This window comes from Trichomycterus rosablanca, chromosome 7, assembly GCF_030014385.1.
Source record: "Trichomycterus rosablanca isolate fTriRos1 chromosome 7, fTriRos1.hap1, whole genome shotgun sequence".
In the NCBI taxonomy this organism is placed as follows: Eukaryota; Metazoa; Chordata; class Actinopteri; order Siluriformes; family Trichomycteridae; genus Trichomycterus; species Trichomycterus rosablanca.
Genome location: NC_085994.1, coordinates 9978589 through 9988272, shown reverse-complemented (window position 1 = coordinate 9988272; position 9684 = coordinate 9978589). Strand labels below are relative to the sequence as shown.

The 9684-nt window shown below is 41.2% G+C and overlaps 1 non-coding gene across 1 annotated transcript; it reads left to right on the top strand.

Annotated features, from left to right (window-relative positions):
- Nucleotides 1-4963: 4963 nt before the first annotated feature.
- Nucleotides 4964-5035, top strand: trnah-gug (transfer RNA histidin (anticodon GUG)). The gene has a single exon. It is a non-coding gene; the product is annotated as a tRNA-His (tRNA).
- The last annotated feature ends 4649 nt before the right edge of the window (nucleotides 5036-9684 follow it).

The window sequence follows — 9684 nt, the reverse complement described above, 5'->3', positions numbered from 1 at the left end:
TGGTGTTGTAAAGGCTGTGAATTTCCTGTCTTCTTCTGCCACCTCAATGTTGAAGAACCCCGATGTAAGGTCCATAGTGCTGAACAGAGCATTTCCTCCCAGTGCGGCCAAGCAGTCAGCCTGATGGGGTAATGGATGTGCATCTTTCACAGTACGTGCATTTAACCAGCGATAGTCTACACAGACACGCAAATCTCCATTCTTTTTCCACACTAGCACGAGAGGGGATGCCCATTCACTGCAGGATTTGCGAATAATCTCTCGCTCCTCCATCTCTGACAGTACTTGTCTTAACTTCTGATAATGGCCTGGTGGGACGCGCCGAAATGGAAGTCTAAAGGGACGAGCATCTGACAGGTGGATGCGGTGAACAAAATCTTTGGCCCTCCCACAGTCCAGCTTGTGTCTGGAGAACACATCCTCATGCTTCAGAATTAGCTGAAACAACTGTTCCTTCCAGTAGGGAGACACTTCACATGATTCAAGATCCAAATCACCTAACCCAAGCTTCTCTAATCTGTCCTGGAGACTAGGGACAGAGACATCACTCGCTGTGGTTGTACGCACCGTCTGGTTATGTGCCTTCACATTGTTCTCTGGTTGTAGCTCATGACTTGCATCAAGATCTTCCAGGGCTACACATGGATATACATCGGCTATTTTAGTGTTTCTCTTTAGCATCACAGAGCGATCACATGGGTTTAAAATCCGCACTGGGACCCATCTATCACCACTCATGGAAGTTACAACTCTCCCAACGATTATATCTTTTTTGTGAGTCGAAGATTTAGGAGTCTCAACCAGTATGGTGCTTCCTGCAGAGACAGGGGCATTTGCGGGTAGTTTTCCCCACACAAGATGCTCATGCTTTGGGAGCAGTGTGACTGCTTGGACTAACTTGACAGTGCCTATCACATCAGGGATTGTGTCACCTTTCCACCTGGTTACACCGGACAGCATGTTCAAAAACAGTTCTATGTCCAACTCATTGGCAGCTTCTGGCATATTCATGACACGCCAATATACGGGGCTTTGTTTGAGTTGACCAATGATATACTTTATGACATTTGTACCAAGAATGAGCTGGTCTTTCTGTCCAGGGACAACCAACGTGGGTACACTGACAGTATAGCCATAAACTTTCATCTTCAGCTGGTATATGCACTTGGGCTGGACTTTAACACCTCCGCAACCAACAAGTGTAATATCTGTGGGTGTTTCTCCAAGCTCTGGAACCACTGTCGCTTTCAACAACTCCTGTTCGGCTTCCTCACTCATGGTACATGCCATGGAACCGCTATCTAACAAGGCTTGTAAGAGCACTTTGTCATTCACTAACACATCAGCGTAAAACAAACTGTCTGCCTTTTCTATGTTCATTACGTTTTGGAACACAATTGTTTTGTTGCTTGCATTGGACTTGTATTCTTCTTCAAACACTGATATCATGTCTTCAAGGTTGAGGGTTTGAACATTTTTACTCACACTGTCCCCTCCAGAATGTGAGCACATCAGTTTCCCTGATCCAGGCCACTGTTTGGTTGGGTGACAGGTATGATGGGCTTGGTGCATTCCCGCTTTTGGTGTCCAACTTCTAGACAGGACAAACATCGCCTGTCTTTCATGCAATGTGAATGAGTTGAATGTGAATTGTCACCACAAACACGACAAGGGGAGGAACGTACCCACGGTGCTGCTTGGGGCTTGCCTACTGTGGTGATGGGCTGGCTGGTACGCTCTAAAACTCTCTCCAGCATGCTAAGTACACGCTCCAGAGTTCCAGAATCTGCCGTAGTGTCATTTGGTTTAGCAGGACGACTTGGGTTACATGTTACTGAATTTACAGCTAAACACTCGACATGGTCAGTATCTGATGAATTTTGTGTGACTGCTGTTGCTACTTTTAATGCACAGGCTGTGCTAGGCAGACTTGACATTTTTCTAGAGTGACTCTCTCTTTGATGATCATCAATCGCTTCTTGAATTTCCATAACTGACCATTTGCTGATGGGCTTGCACCTGAATACACTGCGCAGCTCAGGGTCAGGACAATTCCTGATGAACATCACTGCAACTTCTGAGTTCATATTGTCCATCTTGCTCCCCCGTCTTTTCAAATGGCTGTCAGCAGTCTCGGCTGCGACATTTAGGCGGACCCAGTAGTCTACAGGGCTCTCTTTTGGACTGGGCTTTGTGGCATAGAAGTCAGCCAGTGGTAAACATGTCTCAGGGCTCTCGCTAAAATAGCGTCTCAAAACATCATAAATTGTCTCAGCTCTGATATTTGCATTAGAGGTATAGCTATTTCTCAGCCCTACCTTTACAATGCTTTTGGCTCTGCCTAAGAGGTGATTCAAAACCTCATCTACCTGTTGGGCATCTGTGTAGTCCCTCTTATGTAAGTACACTTCCATCATCTCTACCCATTCTTGTACATTGTACTTGTCAGTCCCATCCCCACGGAATATGGGTGGTTCTCTAGCATCTGACTTAACAACTACATTAAGTCTGGATAAGTCAAGAGTGGTGTTAGAAGAGTCAACTCTAGGTTCTGGTTTGTTTTGAATCACGGGACTCTGCATAGATAACAACCTATTGACTATGGTGTCACCTATTTGACTACCTAGTTCACCAACCAGCTCAAGTAATTGCTGAGTATTGTTTTCAACACTAGCAGAAGGGGTAGAAGACATAGGCCTAGCAGGGCCATTATTAACAGTACATTCCAGATCAGGTAAGTCACCATAATTTAGCACTCTGGTATTTTTAGCTCTTTCAGTTATACTAGTTAGGCCTCTGCCTCTTCCTATAATTGGTGTACACATATCAAAACCCCTCCTCTCATTAGATGCCATGTTATAAATTTGGTGTACTCTGCACTAATGACGTTAGATAGTAAAACAATAATGAAAATAAAAACAGTACAGAAAATAAATGTGTAGTATATTTGTGTAACTAACAGTCTCTACTGACTTCAAGAGAGAAAAAATAATAATAAAAAAATAACTGGGTGGATCCACTAGCCTCCAACTTGACCTCTGGTGTTGCACTGCTTCACCCACGGCGATCGGCGGCGGCTGATCGGGAGGATCCGGGTCACGGCACCAGTTTTATGTAGCACATGTGAACGGGTCTCACGTCGAATAATGGCCACACCACGACAGGACAGTCGGTCTTCAATGTTTATTGCTGAACACAATACATGGGCAGAGTTAGCACATGCACACACGCACGTAGACACACCCTCTCTTTCCCTCTCCCATTCAGCATTCACCATGAGACTGTGAAATGCCCGGGAAAACACGGAGCTTTCAGGCGTGGTGTCGCGCTAACTAGTGCCCCACGTGAAACAGGAAAAGGGGGAACCCAAAAAAAAATAAACCTTTACAATTAAATGAATTAAGAACGCACTTTTTTTTCCGTATAAAGCTTTGAGAGAGTTCATTACATAACCCAACATTTTTCTTCACATATAAAGAAATGAAATAAAAATTATATAAAAAAATATTAAAGTGCAAAAATATCACGGCTACACTTACATGTGTATCCATGCTGACTCTCTCTCTTTTTCTGTGTTTTTTTAAGAACATGGGTTATACTTGTGGCTCAAGCAGTCAGCACATTTGTAACAACTGGTTCTTCAAGGACTTTGCCTCTGAGCTTAAGCATTCAGTTCATGACAGACCTGTTTTTTTGGTCCTTGAATTAACCATCTAATTGTGTGGACAAAGTTCTACAGTTTGGATTGTCTTCCTGACTTTGACTGACTGCTGTCCCTGTCCTTTTTCTTGGTTGCAAACAAACCTAATATTAGCATATTAATTAATTATATGCTTTGTGGCCACAGTTTGGGGAAGGTCCTCCTCCATTGTGAGATGGATCATGCCACAGTTAATCTTGGTGCCATTTCTTATGTAAACTATGCAAACATATTTGGCTGTCTATTACTGTATATTGCCATTAGTATGTTACCATATATTGTGTACCTCTGCTTATATGTACATACATTGGTCACTGAATATTGTACATACATACATACATGCACATGTCCATACATTTTCTGTATATTGCCTGTATATCAGAATCAGAATCTTTATTATTCACCAAGTACCAGATGTACAAGGAATTTCTTTTGGTGCAGGTGTCAACATACATATATAGTCTTATAATTGTGTTTAATGTTCTTGTGCCTTGTCTGCAGCTTGTACATTACTTGTATACTGTATTTATACTACAGAGATACTATCAGCCGGAACCAAATTCCTTGTGTGTATCCACATACTTGGCCAATAAATCTGATTCTGATTCTGATGTGATCTCTTGGAAAAAAAAACTGGATTTGCTGGAGGATCCATATGTGCCTAGTGCTATTTCGACGGTGGACTGTAGTTAGTATGGGCACTCTGACTAGTCTGCAGCTACAGAGCCCCATTCACAACAGGTTTCAATGCTTTGGGTGTTTTGACACATTCACCTCATCACCAGAATTAAATTATTTTTGATTTGAGCAACAGTAGCCCTTCTGTTGGTCTGTACCAGGCGCCATAGCCTTCGTGTTGTCTGGCATGTATCTTGAACCAAAGACAGTGGGTGCTCAACATGCCTCCCTGTCATCTGGCTATTATTTATAACAATTTGGCTCTTAGTAAAGTGACTTGGGACTTTATGACTGATCATATCTGGCATAAATACCTACACTTAAATGTTATTAACCCAACGTTAGCGTTACAAACACGGGTGTGCGTGATCACTATAAAGCGATTTGTTTTCATTCATTGAAGTTAATCCAGTATATACAAACCTACCGGTGAAATGTAAATAACTGCATTTATAGTTCAATTACACAATTTTCAAAAAACGATTTAACCTCGACATTTGATACAAGTTTGCGTCTGCGTTTGCTTTGCTGTTAAATGAACTAGTAACGTAATGGAAGCCTGAAGTCGCAGCTGCTCAGTGGTACGCCGTGATCGTATAGTGGTTAGTACTCTGCGTTGTGGCCGCAGCAACCCCGGTTCGAATCCGGGTCACGGCAATGCGAATCTGAGTGAAATCTTTTCATATTGCTCACCTGTTTTACATTTCTTTATTGTTTTACTTCTCTATTACAGTTTCTATTTCAATAAATGCATATTATTTTGTAACTCGTTACTTAATAAAGCAATAAGCCACTCAAGACCGTGCATGACGCGAAGCGGAGTCAACATAAAATATAATAAAATACAACAATGTTCAATTTATAAATGTTTTTATTTACAAAAACACTTACAAAAAGCATTCTTCCGCGAAATCAGGTAGTCCGTTAACAGTGTTGCTAGGCAACATGAGGGCGAACATAACATTCGCAATAAACATTCCTCCACAAACACTATTACACTATTTCTTGGACGAAACACCCGCTTAATACGGAGCCCTTAGGGGTCACTAAGGAAAAAAAATATATCCGTACCCTCGGTTTAGTGAACCGTACACACGGATTTGTAAACTGTACTGTAGTTTTAAAGTCTGTCTGCGGTCACGCTATCTGCGCTACAAGTTTTACTGTGCGCCTAAACCCCGTTGTACGGTAATACAGTTGCGAAGCATTGAAGAGGATAAAGCGTCTCTTTACATCTTAATATACTATATACAGTATTAGATTATATATATATATACATATATACAGGGTGGGCCATTTATATGGATACACCTAAATAAAATGGGAATGGTTGGTGATATTAACTTGCTGTTTGTGGCACATTAGTATATGGGAGGGGGGAAACTTTTCAAGATGGGTGGTGACCATGGCGGCCATTTTGAAGCCGGCCATTTTGGATCCAACTTTAGTTTTTTCAATGGGAAGAGGGTCATGTGACACATCAAACTTATTGAGAATTTCACAAGAAAAACAATGGTGTGGTTTTAACGTAACTTTATTCTTTCATGAGTTATTTACAAGCTTCTCTTTGTTTCCAGCCATTGACATGTCGCAGAGGTTAACACGTGAGGAGCGGATAGAAATTGTGTTGATGTCTGGTGAACGCAGTACCTGGGTCATTGCAGCAGATTTCAATGCAAGACACCCTACGAGACCACCCATCTCCCATGCTACAGTTAGCAAACTGCTTGCCAAGTTTCGTGAAACTGGTTCAGTGTTGGATTTGCCAAAATGTGGACGCATGAAAACTGTCACTAATGAAGAAACATCAGTGGCTGTCCTAGCTTCATTCAGCAAGAGCCCACAGCGTAGCACTCGCCGCATGTCACTGGAGATTGGCATCAGTCGAACAGTCGATATTAGCTACTCACAAATGGCACCCTTACAAACTCCAGCTGCTGCAGCATCTCAACGAGGATGACCCAGATCGGCGCACTGAATTTGCAGAATGGGCAAAACTTTCCAAAAAATTGGAACAGGACCCTCAGTTTACACAGAACATTTTGTTCAGTGATGAGGCAAACTTTTATGTGAATGGTGAAGTTAACAAACAAAACCACCGCTATTGGTCTGACACTAACCCACATTGGATAGATCCCTCCAAGACTGTTGGAACACAAAAATTGATGGTATGGTGTGGTATATGGGGTACAAAGATAGTGGGGCCATTCTTCATCAATGGAGACCTCAAGGCCACTGGATATTTGAAATTGCTACATGATGATGTGTTTCCCTCTTTATGCACTGAAGCTGGCACGTTCCCTGAGTTTTTCCAGCAAGATGGTGCACCACCACATTATGGGTGTCAGGTCCGAGCATTCCTAGATGAACAGTTTCCTGGAAAGTGGATTGGTCGTCGTGGGCCAGTTGAATGACCCCCAAGGTCTCCCGATCTGACCCCCTTAGACTTTTATCTTTGGGGTCATCTGAAGGCAATTGTCTATGCTGTGAAGATACGAGATGTGCAGCACCTGAAACTACGGATACTGGAAGCCTGTGCTAGCATTTCTTCTGCTGTGTTGCTATCAGTGTGTGAAGAGTGGGAGAAGAGGGTTGCATTGACAATCCAACACAATGGGCAGCACTTTGAACACATTTTATAAGTGGTCAGAAACTTGTAAATAACTCATGAAAGAATAAAGTTACGTTAAAACCAAGCACACCATTGTTTTTCTTGTGAAATTCTCAATAAGTTTGATGTGTCACATGACCCTCTTCCCATTGAAAAAACTAAAGTTGGATCCAAAATGGCCGACTTCAAAATGGCCGCCATGGTCACCACCCATCTTGAAAAGTTTCCCCCCTCCCATATACTAATGTGCCACAAACAGGAAGTTAATATCACCAACCATTACCATTTTATTTAGGTGTATCCATATAAATGGCCCACCCTATATATATATATATATATATTGGCAACAAAAGCACATAACATGGTAAAATTGTGCAAATTATGCAAATGGATAATTTTTAAATTCCATTAAAACAAGTGAAATTGTTATAGACCAATTTGAAAGGTCTAATAAAATAAGCAAATCAAATTGTTATCAAAGCACTCCACTTTAACTCTTTTATTAATGAAATACATTTCAGACATTTTTACTGTAGTAATCTGGGGTGATGGAATACCAAACTCATTAAAAAGTCAAATCAAAATGTTATCAAATGCCACCCCCACAATCATAAAGAACACTAGTACTCATCTTGTGATTTTGAGTATTTTACCTTAGGAATTTAGAATAATAGGATTGCAAACCAACGTAAAGTGAAATGTACAGTATAAATGTCTGAGCCTCATAAAGTCAGTAAGTAGAAGCAGAAGTATTCTTCAAGAGTCTGATGGGGTGATTTGATAATAATTTGATTTGCTTATTTAATTAGACCTTTAAAATTGGTCTATAACAATTCGACTTGTTTTAATGGAATTTTGTGCTTATGTTGTCAAAATATAAACAAAAGGATGTATAAAAATAAAATAGTGTTCAGCCAAGTTTGTACTTTTTCTTTTCAGTGGCGTATTAATATGGAATGATGTGAGGTGGTCATAGGTGTGCGTATATCAGGGATTTTACAACGGCTTCGAACGCGGCTCAGCCAATCAGATTTTAGGACCGGAACTATCAGTTTTATAATCATTGTTATAAAACGGATAGTTCCGGTCCTAGAATCTGATTGGCTGAGCCGCATTCGAAGCCGCTGTAAAATCACCGATATAAGCGCACCTGTCACCACCTCACATCATTCCATATTAATACGCCACTGAAAAGAAAAAGTACAAACTTGGTTGAACACTATTTTAAGTCATGTACTACATATGGAAATGTCCAGATTAATATAAACAGTAATCCTGATCATTAAGCGGGTGTTTCGTCCAAGAAATAGTGTAATAGTTTGCGAATGTTATGTTCGCCCTCATGTTGCCTAGCAATACGGCACACCGTTAATGCTCGTGGCTTTGTCTCGCGAGAGGTAAACAAGAGTAGCGCGCTGTGTCGTGACTCATTTTGACCCGTACAAGTTCTAGCACGCGAGTCGTATTCCAAACAAAGGTCGTATACCAAGTAAAATTGTTCGCGTCCAAACAGGACAATAATTCCTGAATCTGCATGTAGTTAAGAGCATTAGTTTTAATGAAATCAACACAGGACACAACGATTTTCATAATGAAATTCCATTTAACTGCTTTGCAACACAGTGCAGTGGCTGCGGTCAGTCATCTCTCTATTGATAAGCACAATCACTCCTCTCGCCGAACCCACCATGCTTGGAGCGCCACCCATTGGATCGCTGCCGTATAATCTACGGAGACTCCAGGTGGCCGATTTTTGTTTTTTCTGTTATTTTTTTCCCGCTATAATACTGTGAGTTTAAAGATGAACAGGGGCCAGACAACATGTATTGCTACTGTGGTTAAAGGGGCCGGTCAAATGAAAGCATCGGGCCATAGTTTGATGACCACTGTTTTAGATTAATCGCTTAAGCTTTTATCATAGTTTCTAATAACTGGTTAATTGCATTCTTTTTTTTTTTCCCCAAATCTGAGTTTAGATAAAGAAAGAACTGTTTAGGAACTCAACTAAAACAAAACCCCAATGTTTCATTTTTGCTCATTTATTTATTTAAGTTACAATTTGAATCTTTATGTTGTGGTCTGTCAGGAGTTCCGCATGTTCCCACAATGTCTGTGTGTTTTCTCCAGTGACTTCGGTACCATTTTTCTGTTTTCTAAAAATGCAGAAGGACTTTCTGCTTTTAATTGCACCTAGGTGTGAAGAAGTGAGTGAGTGTGTGATGTTCTGTTATAAAGATTGGAACACTGGCCAGGGCAGGTTGTGCCTCAGAGGTGCCAGACGAAGCCCCATACTTGCAAGGTTTTGAAGATGAACCCAATAACAGGAGCCACAATACTGTCACAAATAAAAAAAGTTACTCCGACCTCTTACAAAGAGATAAACCTACTGGAGACAAAATGCCTTGCACGCAAGGTTGAAACTAATCATTGGGCAAGGTGATCAATACTTTCCTGCACACATCAGCAGTATTACCCTGATTCTCGAGACACAGAATGACTGTAACAGTTGGCATTTTAAATTGGTGCGATATCAGACAGCATTGTGGAGCAGCTTGTTCAGCAGATGTGGGCCATTTCTTCCAAGAACTCATGCTGCAGGGGTGTGCGACGAGGGTAAAATGTGTATGAAAGGTCGTAGTTTAGCAAGCACAAATGGTGGATGCTGCGAAATTGCAGGTTAAAAAGATTTTTGGTG